General features: G+C 42.1%; 1 protein-coding gene and 1 long non-coding RNA gene across 8 annotated transcripts in view; one reads left to right on the top strand and one right to left on the bottom strand.

Annotated features, from left to right (window-relative positions):
• IQCK (IQ motif containing K) overlaps nucleotides 1-17,527 on the top strand; it is a 128,543-nt gene that overhangs the window by 59,649 nt on the left and 51,367 nt on the right. The window lies entirely within an intron of this gene.
• On the bottom strand, nucleotides 13,134-16,344 carry LOC109495255. Its single transcript, XR_002150575.3, has 3 exons — nucleotides 16,070-16,344; nucleotides 15,291-15,447; nucleotides 13,134-13,402 (listed from the first exon to the last, which is right to left on the bottom strand). It is a non-coding gene; the product is annotated as an uncharacterized LOC109495255 (long non-coding RNA).

Genomic DNA, 17,527 nt, shown 5'->3' with positions numbered 1-17,527 from the left:
AGGTTCAATGCAACCTCTATCAAAATCCCAACTGCCTTTTTTTTTAAACAGAAATTAACAAGCAGATCCTAAGTTTCATATGAAAATATAAGAGACCCCAAATAGCCAAAACAGTCTTGAAAAAGACAAAGTTGGAGGACTCACACTTCTCTATTGGAAAACTTACTATAAAGCTACAGTAACCAAATGCTAGTGGCATAAGGACAGGCATAGATCAATAGAATAGAATTGAGAGTCCAGAAATAACCCCTTAAATTTATGGTCAATTGATTTTTAACAAGAGTGCCAAGACCATTCAATGGGGAAACAATAGTCTTTTCAACAAATAGTGATATGCAAAAAATCAAGTTAGACTCCCACCTCGTACAATATACAAAAATTAATCCAAAATTAATCAGACCTAAATTAAAATGCAAAAACGGTAAAACTCTGAAAAGAAAACATAGGTGTAAATTTTCATGACTTTGGATTAAACACCAGTTTACATAACAAAAAGCACAAGCAACAAGAGAAGAAAAGCACATCGGACTTGATCAAAATGGAAAACTTTTGGCTCCTAAGAACACCATCAAGTGAATAAAAAAGTCAATTCACAGAATGGGAGAAAATATTTGCAAATCTTGTATCAAATAAGGGCTCAATATCTCAAATATATAAAGAATTCTCACAACCCGACAAATAACACAATTACAAAACTGGCAAAGGATTCAAATACACACTGCTTCAAAGACTATACGCAAACCCATAAAAAGATGTAGGAAATGTAAAGCAAAACCACAGTGAGATACCACCTCACACCCACCAGTATGGCTAGGATCCAAAAGACAACAAATGTTGGTGAGAGTGTAGAGATCTTGGAAGGGCTCACACAGTGCTGGTGAGAATGGAAGATGGTGCTGCCACTTTGGAAAGCAGTTTGGCAGTTCCTCAAAAATCTAAAAATTGAGCCACCACTCCATGACTCTGCATTCCCACTCCTAGGTGTATATTTAAGGTAATGGAAAGCATCTGTCCAAACACTTGTACATGAAGGTTCACAGAAGCATTATTCACAGTAGCCGAAATGTGGAAAATAATCCAAATGTCCACCAACTGATGAATGGATACATAAAATGTGGTACATCCATGTAATGGAGTGTTGCTCAGCCATCAAAAGGAGTGAAGTACTGTTACCTGCTACAAAATGGGTGAACCTTAAAAGCTTTTTGCTAAGTAAAAGGAGCCAGACACAATAGGCCACATAGTCCATTTAAGTAAAATGTCCAGAATAGGTAAATCCTTACACAGAAACCAGATTAGGGGCACCTGGGTGGTTCAGTCTGTTAAGCGTCCCATTTGGCTCAGGCCATGATCTTGCAATCCATGAGTTCGAGCCCCATGTCAGGCTCTGTGTTGACAGCTCAGAGCCTGGAGCCTACTTCGGATTCTGTGTCTCCCTCTCTCTCAGCCCCTCCCTTGCTCTCTCTCTCTCTCTCTTTCTCTCAAAAATAAATAATAAAGATTAAGAAAAAAATTTTAAAAATATACCAGATTAGTGGTGGTCAGGGACTGGAGGAAGAGAAGCACTGGGAGTGACTGCTAATGGCATTGTTTTGGGTGATAGAATGTTCTGGAATTAGATAGTGGGCATGGTTGTACAGCTTTGTGAATAAAAAGCACTGAATTGTAAACTTTAAAAGGGTGAATTTTATGTTATGTGAATTCTATATAAGGAAACAAATGAGGGGAGCCTGGGTGGTTCAGTCGGTTAAGCATCCACCTCTTGGTTTCAGCTGAGGTCATGGTCTCATGGTTTATGGATTTGAGCCCCATATCTGGCTCCGTGCTGACAGTGTGGAGCCTGCTTGGGATTCTCTCTCTCCGTCTTTCTGACCCTGCCCTGCTCACTCTCTCTCTCTCTCTCTCAAAACAAATAAATAAACTTAAAAAAATAATAAACACATGAATATTATGGGGAAAAATACAAAGCAAGGCACTTTATTCCTTTTAACCATGTGTTCTTCTGACACAGGTTCTTGATTTTGGGCCTGGATTTGTGAATAACAGTGAGGTATCCTATGACCAGAAAAAGGGATTTTCAGGAATTCGTGAAGTGTTACCTCATAGCTGGCAATTGTACAAACTCTCTTTCCTTACACACTCGCATGTAGTTTCACTGCACTTACCATGAAGGTTTTGCAATTAATGAAAACCTTTACTTGTACTTTCTTAAACACCATGAAGGAAAAATATAGTCTCCTACAAAATTTTTTCATATGCTAAAATATACATAACATGAAATTTACCATTTTGGGGTGCCCCGGTGACTGAGTTGGTTAAGCGTTCCTACTCTTGATTTTGGCTCAAGTCATGATCCCAGGGTCATGAGATTGAGCCCTGCATCAGGCTCCCCGCTCAGCGTGGAGCCTGCTTAAGATTCTCTCTCTTTTTCTCTCTTTCCTTCTGCCCCTATCCCCCACTCATGCTCACTCTCTCTCTAAAAACAAACAAGGGGCGCCTGGGTGGCGCAGTCGGTTAAGCGTCTGACTTCAGCCAGGTCACGATCTCGCGGCCCGTGAGTTCGAGCCCCGCGTCGGGCTCTGGGCTGATGGCTCAGAGCCTGGAGCCTGTTTCCGATTCTGTGTCTCCCTCTCTCTCTGCCCCTCCCCTGTTCATGCTCTGTCTCTCTCTGTCCCAAAAATAAATAAACGTTGAAAAAAAAAATTAAAAAAAAAGAAAAAAAAGAGAAAAACAAATAAATTTTTAAAAACTATAAAAAAGAAATTTACCATTTTAACCATTTTTAGTTGTAGAGTTCAGTGACATTAAGCACATTCACATTGTTGTACAGCCATTACCACCATCCATCTCCAGAACTTTTTTCATCATTCTAAACTGAAACTCTGTGCCCACTAAACAATAACTCCTCCCTATTCCCTCCTTCCCCCAGCCCCTGACAACCACCCTCCTACTTTCTGTCTCTAGGATTTGACTACCTAGATAACTCATATAAGTAGAATCGTATAGTCTTTGTCATGACTGGCTTATTCCACTTCGCATAATGTCCTTAATATTCATCTATATTGTAGCATGTGTCAGAACTTCCTTCCTTTTTTTATTATATTAAAAAAATTTTTAGTGTTTATTTATTTTTGAGAGACAGAGCATGAGCAAGGGAGGGGTAGAGAGAGAGGGAGACATAAAATCCGAAGCAGACTCCAGGCTCCAAGCTGTCAGCACAGAGCAGGACGCAGGGCTCGAACTCACAAACTGAGAAATCATGACCTGAGCCGAAGTCGACACTTAACTAACTGACTGAGCCACCCACACGCCCCAGAACTTCCTTCCTTTTTAAGATTGAATAATATTCTTGGCAGGAAGTTTTAAAATCCAGAAATCTGACATCCTCATTTATCATAAAACTAGCTGGACATATCATAAAAATATATTTTAACCAACCACATTAAAAGAAATGTCACATGGTATGAAAAGCATTGTGTACTGAGCTATTCTTGGTAGCTGTGACTTTATAATTAGCCATATAAATAGATTCCTGGTAGTTATTACTAGATATTAAACACATCTGTAAAAGGAGACATGCTCTTATTCCTTCTTTCAGAACACTAGAGTAATGGTTAGTCTAGATTGTTTCAACATGCAAACTGAATTTTTTAAATCCATTTGGATACTGTGAATGATTTCTGGTCCTCTGGACACTCTCCTTTCTGAAGTGTGATTGGTCATAAGCTGCCACATCAATGGTTCTTCTGCTTATGAAATACTGGATAGAATAGGTAACAATTAATAGAGAAAACTCTGCTGTCCTGTGAAGTTCAAATGAAGTTCTCATGGGCCATAAGGATTGAAATTTCCTTAATGATTTAGGACAGAGAGACCAGATAAATCCATTGAATATTGGTTCTGTCTAAATAAGCTCCAGGTGCTTTATGCCTTCTGCCCATTTGTTTATTTTATTTTGTCTAACTCAGCCTAGACTCCAGTGTGGCACACAGTCTTCCCTCTTCCCAGGATCAACTTCCCCTCTAGGCACTGTGACAACTGACAATCACAAAGGCTACTAATCATTACCGTTTTTGTGCATTTGATGAACAATACAGAGCAAGGTTGCTCCAGCAGCGCCTTTGTGGCTTTGCAGGAAAAAAAAAAAAAAAATTGGAGATCCTGATCTCCACCTGCAGAGAACAATGAGAATCTGTGCATTTATACCTTTGTCTGTTGTGCAATGACCTGGGGTGGATGAGGTGCCCCCAAGGAGAAATAGCTTGCTGTAAACGAAGAGCGCGTGTTTAAAGTCGGACAGTCCCCCGCCCCCTCACCGCACAGGTGGGTCTGTGTCGGCTTGGACACTAGAATATTGTATCCCTCTGGCTACAGGGATTAGTTCATGATGGGCAAGACCTAAATCAGGCCACTCACACCTAGTGAAACTCCATTCTGGGAGTCTTACAATTGTTCACACAGTGCAGCAGCTTGCTTTGCATGGGGGTCTCTGGGAGGCCCAGCTGTCCGCAAACATCTTGCCACTGTGTGAAGAACCCGATGGAGAAGTGACTGCAGAGGCGAGAGACATGAGAGACAGGAGGGAGCTGAACCTTTAAGGCTGTGGAACATCTGGATTCAGCTGTACAAATGAGTCTCTTCCAGAGGGGTTTCTGTCACAGTAGGAGTCCTGACAATGATAATTTTCAAGATGAAAAGTTCTAGACTCTTGATTAGTTGCACATTAAAGAGGATATGGACACAAAATAGAAATCTGGGTTCACTCGTACAGAGAAACTATGCCACTTTGTCCCAGGGAAAGACTGGGGCCCATATCGGCTTGCCCGTAGTTGGGAAGGGAAGCCTACCCCAAGGAGCAAAATTTTCTTAGGCACATATATTATTTTTATTGCTTAAGTAATAGATTTCCATTGTGGAAAAAAGGATAATACATATAAGTTTTTAAAAATTCAATCATGTATTCATCCCTTTAGAATTTTTCCTATTCATTAGGAAGTTTTTAAAACAAAATTATGGGGGCGCCTGGGTGGCTTGGTCGGTTAAGCGTCCGACTTCGGCTCAGGTCATGATCTCACGGTCCATGAGTTTGAGTCCCGCGTCGGGCTCTGTGCTGACAGCTCAAAGCCTGGAGCCTGTTTCAGATTCTGTGTCTCCCTCTCTCTCTGCCCCTCCCCTGTTCATGCTCTGTCTCTCTCTGTCTCAAAAATAAATAAATGTTAAAAAAAAAAAATTAAAAAAAAAACATACTTAAAAAAAAAATAAATAAAATAAAATAAAATAAAACAAAATTATGATGATAATCACTGTTTTGTGCCTGCTTTTACCCCTTAATGATTATATTGGGAATATCCTTCTTTGTCAGCACACATAAGTCAGTTTCACAAATTATAATGGCTCTATAATACATAATTTATTTAACCATAGCTGGACATTCTAGTTTTCTCTACTATGTAACATATATTAAGAAAAACATCCTTAGGGCGCCTGGGTGGCGCAGTCGGTTAAGCGTCCGACTTCAGCCAGGTCACGATCTCGCGGTCCGGGAGTTCGAGCCCCGCGTCAGGCTCTGGGCTGATGGCTCGGAGCCTGGAGCCTGTTTCCGATTCTGTGTCTCCCTCTCTCTCTCTGCCCCTCCCCCGTTCATGCTCTGTCTCTCTCTGTCCCAAAAATAAATAAACGTTGAAAAAAAAAAACAAGAAAAACATCCCTGTTCATATGTCTGCACCCTTATCTGATTTTCTCTATGAGATTAATTGCTAGAAGTAGAATTGATGGCTCAAAAAGTAAGCATCTTTTTTCAGAGTTTTGACAATTATTTCTTTATTATTCTCTAGAGAGGCTGGAGACTCTCTGTAGATATATTTACATGCACCAGCAATGTAGACAAATATGCCCTGCTGTAGGTCTAGACAGGAGAGTGAAGAGAGGAAGAGTAAGAGATTGGGACCCTAAAGTATGTCGAGGGAAGTTGAAGTTGCATGGACTGTGCAAGAGGGTATGAACAGGTAAAGGCAGTGTGACCAGTTGTGTGGGTTGTACACTGCACAACTCTGTCTAGGGAACACCATTCGCAACCAGTACAGCAGATCTCTGAGGCTTCACGAAGCCTGAAAAGTGATGATTGAGCGGCCACTTGTTATATCTAGATATCTCTTGGCCTATTCTGGTAGCTGGAGGCTGAATAAGTGAAGCTCTACCAGGACCAAAGTTATGATACAGGATCAGAATTTTCTTCATGAAAGTGTATGACATCTTTTAGATTAAGTAAAATGTAAAATAATCAATACTCAATAATGTAGTAATTATAAAATAAAGACTGGGCATTTACTCAATGGAATATTATGCCGACACTAAAAATAATAAACAGAGCATAGTGACAAGATGGAGATTGCCATAGTATATTAAGTGAAGGAAGAATAAAATGTCTTATATATATATGTATATATATTGTTTATAATTATGTTAAAACAAGTGCATGTAGATAATGCACAAGAAACAAATATATAAAAAATATTGTAGTTGTTCAGAGGTGGGATGAGGGTGATGTTTTTGCCCTCTACTTTTTTTTTATTTTTCAAATCATCTATTGTTTTTATAGATAGAAACAAAATTATATGTTATTTTTACAGTGGGATAAAAACATGTATAAATGATTCTTTTTTAATGTTTATTTTGAGAGAGTGAGAGCGTGAGCAGGAGAGGGGCAAAGAGAGGGAGAGAGAGAGAATCCCAAGTAAGGGCCAGGCTCGAACTCATGAACCATGAGATAATGACCTGAGCTGAAACCAAGAGGCAGTCGCTTAACCGACTGAGCCACCCAAGTACCCGTAAAAACATTATTTAAATAAAGACTTGGAACCCTACATTTAACCATGATCCCTTTTCCTCTTTTCAAATTTGGCATCATTAAACTATTATTCCTCAGCCTCTTTAGGGCTCTGTGTGTATGTGTGTGTCTGTGTGTGCATGCACGTTTACACACACTTGTGTCTATGTGTAGAAAAGAACTAGGCTCAAATGATTTTTTTGGGTTGCGAGGAAGTTTGATTATTTTGCCTATAGCTCTCCTGTTACAGTCTTAATTAACAAGAAATAACAAACCACAAGTGATTTGGAGAACTCTTTGATTTCATGAACAAAGAAAGCCTTTCACAGCACATGTGTTAGACTTCACTAGAGAAAAACCCATTGGATCAGCCAACAGTTTAAAAGGCAGGGGAGAAATATTGGCATTTCCCTCTTTATTTTATTTTATTTTATTTTTCAACGTTTTTTATTTATTTTTGGGACAGAGAGAGACAGAGCATGAACGGGCAAGGGGCAGAGAGAGAGGGAGACACAGAATCAGAAACAGGCTCCAGGCTCCGAGCCATCAGCCCAGAGCCCGACGCGGGGCTCGAACTCACGGACCGCGAGATCATGACCTGGCTGAAGTCGGACGCTTAACCGACTGCGCCACCCAGGCGCCCCTCCCTCTTTATTTAAAAAAAAAAAATTTTTTTTAACGTTTATTCATTTTTGAGACAGAGAGAGACAGAGCATGAATGGGGGAAGGTCAGAGAGAGAGGGAGACACAGAATCTGAAACAAGCTCCAGGCTCTGAGCTGTCAGCACAGAGCCCGACGCGGGGCTCGAACTCACAGACCATGAGATCATGACCTGAGCCGAAGTTGGACGCTTAACCGACTGAGCCACCCAGGTGCCCCGGCATTTCCCTCTTTAGAGCATTCTGAAGATTCTAAATAAAAAGTGGTGTGTGTTCCAAAAGAACTGAAAGTGGGGTCTCGAATAGATATTTGTACGCCCATGTTCCTAGCATTATTCACAATACCTAAATCGTGGAAGCAACTCAAGTGTCCATCAGTAGACAAATGGATAAGCAAAATGTGCTATATATATGAAATGTAATATTGTTCAGCCTTAAAAAGGAAAGAAATCTGTAATGTGCTACAATGTGGATGAACCTTGAAGACCTAAGGCTAAGTGAAATAAGCCAGTCACAAAAAGACAAATTCTGTATGATTCCACATTATAGGAGGAGCTTAGAATAGTAAGAATCATAAAGACAGAAAGTATAACTGTGGTTGTGGGGCTGGGGAGAGGGTAAATATGGGAGTGTTCAGTGGGTACAGACTTTCAGATTTAGAAGATGTGAAGGGTCTTGGGATGGATGGTGGTGATGGTTGCACAACAGTTACTTAGTGTACTTAATACTACTGCATAGTACATTTAAAAATGGTTAAGGTGGTGGGGCGCCTGGGTGGTTCAGTCGGATAAGTATCAGACTCTTGGTTTCGGCTCAGGTTATTATCTCACAGTTTTGTGAGTTCAAGCCCCGTGTTGAGCTCTGTGCTGGCAGCATGGAGCCTGTTTGGGATTCTTGCTCTCTGCCCCCCCCCCCCCACTCTGTCCCTCTCAAAATAATAAACTTAAAAAAAAATGAAAAAATGGTTAAGGTGGTAAATTTTATGTTATGTGTATTTTACCACAATAAGAGGAAAAGAAAGAGATGGGTGTTCAACTGTGTTTGATTTGATTGAACTTGATATTTTCCCCCTGAAAAACCACTCCTTTCTCTTTAAGTTAGGTAGAAAATGGATGAGGAGAACAGTGCAGGATAAAAGCCAAGCAACTATGAAAAGGCCCTTCAAAGAATACAAAGAAAAAGTTTTGTAGTTCCTCCCATATTTTTATGCAGACATCAGAAATTCCAAGTTGCAGCTCTGCACTTAGGGGAAGAGAAAATTTCATCTACTTCTGGCAGCTGGCTGGGCTGGTAGGCGTGACCCTCCCCCCCAAATGAGAACTTGAAGTTCTCATCATTAGCCTTAACTTTCTTGTTCTTAAATGTTGTGGGTGAGTGGAAAGACTTGTTTTATTCTGTGTAAAACATGCTTCATGGCCAGTTGTTAATAATATGGGCTCTAGCAGCAGACAGATCTGTTTGAATCTGTATGTCAGGTTATTGATAACTTTGGGTGGGTTATTTAACTTCTGAACCACAATTTCCTGTTCAAAAAACAGGAATAGTAATAGTTCCCACCTGTGAAGATTGAATTGGATGGTTAGTCCACATTTGGGCCTTGGCACAGTGCCAGGCACATAGTAAATCCACAGTAAATATTAGCTGATGTTGTTGCTGTTATTATTACTGGTTCCATCTTCCTTAGATCAAGAGTTGCATGCTCTACCGAGTAAGCTAACCAGGCATCCCAGGGCATCTGTTTAAAAAACCAGCAGGGAGGGGCGCCTGGGTGGCGCAGTCGGTTAAGCGTCCGACTTCAGCCAGGTCACGATCTCGCGGTCCGGGAGTTCGAGCCCCGCGTCAGGCTCTGGGCTGATGGCTCAGAGCCTGGAGCCTGTTTCCGATTCTGTGTCTCCCTCTCTCTCTGCCCCTTGCCCGTTCATGCTCTGTCTCTCTCTGTCCCAAAAATAAATAAACGTTGAAAAAAAAATTAAAAAAAAAACAAACCAGCAGGTGGCCTTCTTATATAGTTCATCAGGGACACCATGCATGCTCCCATCTCAAGGCCTTTGCACTTGCTGTTTATTCTTTGCACTTGGCAACTCTCAGTCACAGTACCTTCTCTTGCTTCATTCAGGATTCTTCTTGAATATCTGTTCTGGTCACCCTTTCCAAAATGGCACCCCCTCATTACTCTCCAGCTTCTTACTTTGCTTTGTTTTCTGCCTATCACTTACCAATCACCTGACATCATACTGAATATTCACTTGTTTGTCTCTTGCCTGTCATCCTGACCGGAATGTGAGCTCCGTAAGGGTAGAGGTTGCTTGACTTGTTCATCCTGTATCCCCAGCCCCTAGAACACTGTCTGGCACATACTAGGTACATAATAAATATTTTAGTGAATAACTGAATCCCTTAAATTATCTCTCTAATGAAGGCATTTGAAAACAAAGAAGAACAAACTGTTCTGTTCCATTTTAAAAGCCCTTCTCTGGGATCGACACAGGCACTTACACACAGACTTTTGTGGGAAGGTACTTTTGTACCAGGATCCTTGAACTCAACAGCTGTGCTTGTTAATCCCCAAGAGATCACTCTTGAGAAAAGTGTATTCATTTTAGCATTGGACTTTGTGAACCACCTCTGCACCAAGCCTCGTAAGGTGAAGAAATGAAGTGTGCGAGGGGAAATTACGGTCCCCCAAACAGGCTTGAAAGGAGAGCACCAGCGGAAAGCTAATGGGGTGTGTTTAATTCATCTGAGTATTGGACAGAAAAGATTGTCTTCATTCGGAATTTCTGTCCTGAGTGCTGATATCTCCTGACAGGTGGGCAGACTTCCCTGGCAAAAGTCAGACATTGTATTGTGCAAAAGGAATGCTAAAAATGGGCGTTGCATCAGATTACCCTCAGCTTTCCTCTTGACGGTGCACAGCCATCTCTTGATAGCCTCAGAGGGTTGGTCACGACCTTTGTGATTTGATAAGAAATCTCTGCCCACGGTTCCTCTAGTGGGAACTCCACATAGACAGATTTATCTTCTTAAGGAATCTTCTTGGTGTTTGCTGGCCCATGAATACATTTTCAGTCTATTTTTCAGTTTCACTATCACCTTACCTTCCCAACCAGAAGATCCCCAAATGCCCTTTCCTTTAGGCTGTATTGCAGGTATTTGTGAACCTCCCCCATAGTAAAATTGGTTGTGAGCATTTTCTAACACATGGAGAATGTTTATAAGCTATTAGGGAGATCTAGGTCATGTATACGGGCTGATAAAGTAGAGTAAAACTTCTGTACTTCTCAACGTTCTGGAGGTCTTGGTTTTAGGTGGGGATCCCGATATTAGACCTCTAGCACGTGAAGTGGAGTGCCCCCAAGGATGGCTGTGGGTATCCCTTCTGCCGGTTCCACTCAAATAGAGGCCTACTCCCTCCATTGACGTGTGGCTCCATATGTTCACTCTCTCATTTGACAGATGTGTATTGAGGACCTTCGACTTGCCAAGAACAGTGCTGGGTGCTTTAGAAACATCATCCACCTCTTGATGAGCTCAGAGGAAGCAATAACAAGAAGAATGATAATAATGTTAAGAATAGCAAAAATCTAGGGACACCTGGGTGGCTCATTCGGTTGAGCATCCGACTCGTGGTTTCAGCTCAGGTCATGATCTCAGGGTTCATGGGATTGAGCCCCATGTTGAGCTCTGCAGTGACAGCATGGAGCCTGCTTGGGATTCTCTCTTTCCCTCTCTCTCCGTCCCTCCCCAGCTTGCATGCTTGTGTGCATGTGCATATACACTCTCTCTCTCTCTCTTAAAATAAATAAATTAATTAAAAAAAAAAAAGAAGAATAGCAAAATCTAGTGTTATTGCTTCTTTTGCCATGTGCCAGGCATTGGATTAAGTGTTTTACAAGCATTATCTCCTTTATGCTTTATGCTGATCCTATAAAGTAGGCAGGTAGGTACTACTATTATCTCATGTGTAGATGAACCAACCAAGGCCTAGAAACCCTAAGTGACTTGCCCAACATCACACAGTGATAAGTGGTAAGGCCAGAGTTTAAGCCCAGGTCTGACTGTCCTCAGAATCCCATCTCTCTCTTTTATTTTTATTTTTATTTTTTTGCATTCTTACTAGAAATGTATGAGAGTTCCCTTTTGCATTCTTACTAGAAATGTATGAGAGTTCCCATTGTTCTATGTCCTTACCAGTACTTAGTATGGTCAGTCTTTTTTAGTTTTAGCCATTTTAGTGGGTGTGCAGTAAATCTCATTTTGTGTATACATGTTTTTTAATCAAGTTTCTCAAGATATATATTACATACGGTAAAATTTACCTTTTGTTGTGTATAGTCTTTCAGTCTTGACAACTGCATATAGTGTAACTACCCCCGTAATCAAGGCATAGAAACATTTATATCATCTCCCAAAATTCTCTCAGGCTGTCCCTCTGTAGTTAACCCCTGTCCCTACCACCAGCCTTGGATGCTCACTGATCTGTTTTCTGCCCCTCTGGTTTTGCCTTTTCCAGAATGTCAGATAAATGGAATCATAAAAAATATAGCCTTTGCGTCTGGCTTCCTTCACTGGACCTGATGTATCAGGTTCCTGCATGTGGTTGTGGAGATCAGTAGTCTCTTCCTTTTTACTGTTGAGTGGTATAGCACCCCAATATAGCACCCCAATAAGAGAGAGCTCTTAATCCTGGTGATGAATTAGCACATGTGAGTTTAACAAAAGACTGGCTTATCTATTACCTATGGATTGCAATGGTTTCAAGCCTCACTGTATATCAAGGTCATCCTTGGAAAGATTTTCTTTTTAAATTCTAATGCCCAAGGCCTCATTCCCCTGAGATTTTTGTTCAACTGGCCAGGGTGAGAATAAGAGATTGGCAGTTTTTAAAAGACCCCTGACGTGACACTAATGTACAGCCAGATTTAAGACCCACCAGTGAATTGGAATCCACTTTGCTACCTTTCTACTAGATGATCCAGTGCAAATCACTATCCTCGGAATCTCAGTTTCTTTCTCTTTGAGACTGATAATAGCTGTCCAGCTCACCCCGTTAGCATAAAGATCAAAATGTTCTTCAGTGACACCACACAAGAAAGTGTCCTGTGAATTCTAGCTGCAGAAATGAATGGTATCACTATGGGTGTAATTATCTATCAGTGTCTTCCCTATTTGAAAAGTACCCTATTTGAGGTTCTGTTTCCTAAACACATCAGAGAGGTTTTCAAGAGCAGATGGAGAGAGTAGTCTTTCTCTGTCAATTTTATGTGTGCTATTAGAAGATTGCTTGAGGTATGAGAGTAGCTGGAACGCCAAGGAGCAGATGGAGACGAGAAGTGGGATAAACACACCCATTCCCGAGGGGTGGTGATGTGGGCAGATCTGGGCATGGCTGCAGACCACGATCTTCTGCCGGATGGGTTAAGTCAGCACTAATTTGCGGCAAGTAAACACTGATGTAACTAAAAGGACAAGGCAAGCAGAGTCATGGCGTCAAGGATTCAATAACAGTCCTCACCTCAGAGCAAGGGAGGAGAGGCCTCCTTGTCACTGGCAAACGTCATATGAAACAAGAGGTCCTTTTACAACCACATCTGACCCCCTCAGAACATACTGTAAGGAGGAGCATGTCAGTTTGGGTATGGAAATGGATGGCCATCTTTGTATGAAAAAAGTCTTTCATTGATATTTTTATTATAAAATGGAAGATAGTCATGATAAACAAAACCCATACAGAAATAATGTCTTAGCTTGGGCTGCTGTATAACAGGATGCCACAGATCGGGGAACTTAAGCAACAGACATTTATTTCTTACAGTTCTGAAGGCTGGGAGCCTCAGGATCAAGGTGCCGGCATATTTGGTGTCTGGTGAGAAACTTCTTCCTGGCTTGCAGATGGCTGCCTTCTTGCTGTGTCCACTTATGGCAGAGAGAGAGAGACAGAAAGAACAAGTTCTCTGATTTCCTCTTACAAGAGTACTAATCCCGTCATGAGGATCCTATCCTGGTGACTTCATCTAATCCTAATTACCACTCCCTAATCTCATCATGTTGGGGGCTACAATTTGAGGAGAACACATTCAGTCCATAACAAGTACTTTTTTTTAAATTAAAAAAAAATTTTTTTTTTTTGAGAGAAAGAGCAAGAGTGCGAGCAAGGGAGGGACAGAGTGGGGAGGGACAGAGAGAGAGGGAGACACAGAATCTGAAGCAGGCTCTGGGCTCTGAGCTGTCAGCACAGAGCCCAACGCAGAGCTTGAACTTGTGAACTGTGAGATTGTGACCTGAGCTGAAGTTGGACATTTAACTGACTGAGCCACCCAGGTGGTACCCTATAGTTTATATATAACAAGTACTTTATTTTTTTTATTTTTTTATTTTTTATAACAAGTACTTTAAAGTTAAATGTGGAACTCTCCATTCTTGTCCTACTCTAAACCTGTCTCCCAGATAAAACCACTGTTAACAATTTGGGGTGTGTCTTTTTAGTGTTTTTCTTTTGTACATGTGAACATTTATGTATATTTATTGTGTTTTTTATAAATATGGGCACACACTCTACATCCTGAGTCCTGCCTTTCTTTTAGCATTGAGGATAGCTTTCCACATCAGCACACGTAGATCTATTCTGAGCATTTGTATTTGTGGGGTTTTTTAATGTTAATTTTTGAGAGAGAGAGAGTACAAGCAGATGTGGGGCAGAGAGAAAAGAGAACAAAAGATCTGAAGAGGGCTCTGCACTTAGTGAGCCTGATGTGGGCCTCGAACTCATGAACCCGTGAGGTCATGACCTGACCCAAAGTCAGATGCTCAACCCATTGAGTCACCCAGGTGCCCACTGAGCATTTGTATTTGAAGGAAAACACACTGTTCATGTAGTTGGAAGGTACGAATTTGGCCAATTTCGCATTCAAGATATTCCCAACCCAAAGTGAGCCCTGAAGTGGCAGGACCTGAGGAAAACCTGAGGAGTGGGTATTGATTTGTATTTTGTCAGCCAGCCCAACAATTAGTGACTTAAGGGCCAGCCTTTTTCCTTCTGCTTTTTTGTGACTGTTGCCTTCCCCAGATTGTTAGTCAGCTTTACAGCTTTCTTGACTTCCTCTTCCTCCTTTCCAGAACGGGGTGTCTCCTGGTGCAGCTGTTCAGGGCAGGGGGGGGGGGTGATTTCCTCTCTTTGTGTGCGTCATTAGCCATCACTCTGGCTTTCCTCTGGGGACAGCCGCCCAACCAGGTGAGCCAGTGTCATTTAAAGCAGCGCTTCCATTCTCAGGCAGAGGGTGATTGTGGTTTCTGGGTGACTCCAGGGTCCGCTTCTGGGTGAAGTCCGGGATGACCTGGGTGGCCCAGGTGAAGAGGGATGGCGTCTGGCACAGAGACAGTGGCAGACAACTTGGTGCATGTCCCATTTTCTTTGTAAAGGGTATGCTGCCTAGAACTCGTATTCAAGACAATTCTTTTTCTAATACTTGGTAATTTTCTAGGCTAACTCGAAGGCAGTCTAATAGCATAAAGGTTAAGCAGGCATGCTCTACAATTAGATCAATTCATTCACTGATATTCACTCACTAGTGTTTATTGAGTACCTGCTATGGGGCAGGCAGGCGTTGGTCTAGATGCTGGGAGTACTGCAGGGAATAAGACCAAGTCCCTGCCCTCATGGAACTGGCATTCTTGCCATAGACTATACAGATAAAAATACATAATATGTCAAGAAGTGTGTCAGCTAGCTATTGTCACAATAATGCTGCTTAACAAACCACCCCAAAACTCAGTGGCTCACAACATACATTTATTTCCTACTCACATGCCAGCAGACCAGCCAGATTTCAGCTGTTCCAAATTGTGTTTGGCTGCACTTGGCTCTAGGCTGTTGGGTTCTATGTAGTTTTGTCCAGGGTCTGTCATTCTTCTGAGATCAGCAGGTGCCAAGGCCATGTTCTTTTTACATCAGAGATCAAAAACTCTCAAAGGGGTGAGGAAAAACACACACAAGTCTTAAGGCCTAGTCTGGGACGTGCCACTTCCCCACTCATTCCAGTAGCCTAAGCAAGTCACATGGCCAAGGCCAACATCAATGAAGCTGAGAAGAGAGGCATTCTCTCACTTAGTTTCCATCAGGCCGGCATCCACAATGACTCCCCTGTGATCCCCACCTCTTGGTATTCTCATTTCTGAAGCATCCCTTCCCACAACTATACCAGGGTTGATATGTGTGACCAATAGAATATGGCAGAAAGAATGGCATGCCACTTCCAAGATTAGGTTATAAATGACATTGCAGCCTTGGTGTCTCTCTCTCTCTCTCTCTCTCTCTCTCTCTCTCTGTCTCTCTGTCTCTCTGTCTCTCTGTCTCTCTGTCTTGGATCATTCACTCTGGGAGAAGCCAGCTGCCATGTCACGAGCAGCTCTACAGAGACACCCACATACAAGAACTGAGACCTCCACCCAATAGCTACATGAGTGAACCATCTTAGAAGCAGCTCCTCCAGCCCCACCAAACCTTCAGGTGACTACAGGCCCAGCTAACATCCTAGTTGTAACCTTGTAAGAGACCTTGAGCCAGAACCACCCACTGAGCCTCACCTGGATTCCTGACCCTCAGAAGCTGTGTGAGATAAGTGTTCATTGCCATTGTGAGCTGCCAAATTTTGGGAGGTCACTTACTATGCAGCAGGGGAAACGAACACAATAATGCAGGCTGCTGTAGAGAAACCAAACTGTAGGAGGTTAGAAGTAGAAGCAGGAAAACTATTGTAATATCCACATCCCTGCTACTCAAATTGGGGTCTGAGGACCAGTGGGGTCATCGTCACGTGACAAATCGTTGGCAGTGCAGAATCTAGGCCCCACCCCATACTTCTAGAATTAGAATCTGTATCTTAACAGGATTCCCAGGTGAGTCTTTGCATACGAAAATTTGAGAGGAAGAGCTGTAGGGGACAGCCTGAGTAGTTGGAGTACCATGATGTGGGTTTGAATCCTGGCTCATCACCCCTGTGACCTTTAATAAGGTCACATTTTCCCAAGCCTCAGTTTTCTTTCCTGTAAAATGGGGATAATAGTGCTGCCTTCACAGAGTTATATGTGAGGGTATAAATGAAATGGTGTATGTTAAGTGCTTAGCATAGTGCCTAACACATGGTTAGGGTTTCCTGTTAGTTCCTTATTGACTTGATCTCATCAATGCATTTTCTTCCCTAATATTCCTGATCATTTCCTGATAGTTTGCCTTAATGTTTTTTCCAGTTTATTTATTTATTTTTGAGAGAGAGACTGAGAGCACAAGCAAGGGAGAAGCAGAGAGAGAGAGAGAAACACACAGAAGTTTCCAGGCTCCATGCCATCAGTACAGAGCCTGATGCAGGGCTTGAACCCACGAACCATGAGATCATGACCTGAGCTGAAGTCAGATGCTTAACTGACTGAGCCACCCAGGTGCCCCAACCTTAATTTTTTTTTTTAATTCCCTGTCAAAGAAAATCCTGTTTTGCAAAATGTCCTTGAGCTTGTCAGAAAGACCTCTGTCTGTGCCCAGCATGGTTCCAGTGATACCCCAGAATGAAGGCACCTGATTTCCACAGTCATTTCCCAGGCCCAGTTCTCAGGGCAATTTTCAGGGCCACCAGGCAGGCCAAAATAGGCCACAGCACTATTAATAGTGAGTTTAGCCTGCTTGGGGCCTAGCTTCCCAGGCCAGTCTCTTCCCCTTCCCCCTGCCTCGTCCTGTGGTTGTTTAAATATACTCTGGGTTATTTCTGCAAGTGGATTTTCCTTAATATGCTCAGAAAATGCTATGCCATGCTATGTTTGTGGCCAGACAGTCTGCAACTCTCGCCCCCCTTTTTATTTGCTGAGTCGCAACGCATCCCAAATACGTGGTGAAAACTGATAAGCCAAATTCTGGGGGTGTTGTGATGAATAAATGACGGAACTATGTATTGGTGGGACTGGATTCATAATCTGCAGGGCCTAGTGTAAAATAAAAACACAGGGCCCTTGGTTCAAAGTTTTAAGAATTTCTAGATGGTGACAACAAGGGTG

Source organism: Felis catus, chromosome E3 (assembly GCF_018350175.1).
Source record: "Felis catus isolate Fca126 chromosome E3, F.catus_Fca126_mat1.0, whole genome shotgun sequence".
In the NCBI taxonomy this organism is placed as follows: domain Eukaryota; kingdom Metazoa; phylum Chordata; class Mammalia; order Carnivora; family Felidae; genus Felis; species Felis catus.
The sequence above is the reverse complement of the archived record's forward strand: the minus strand, read 5'-3'. Positions and strand labels throughout refer to the sequence as shown.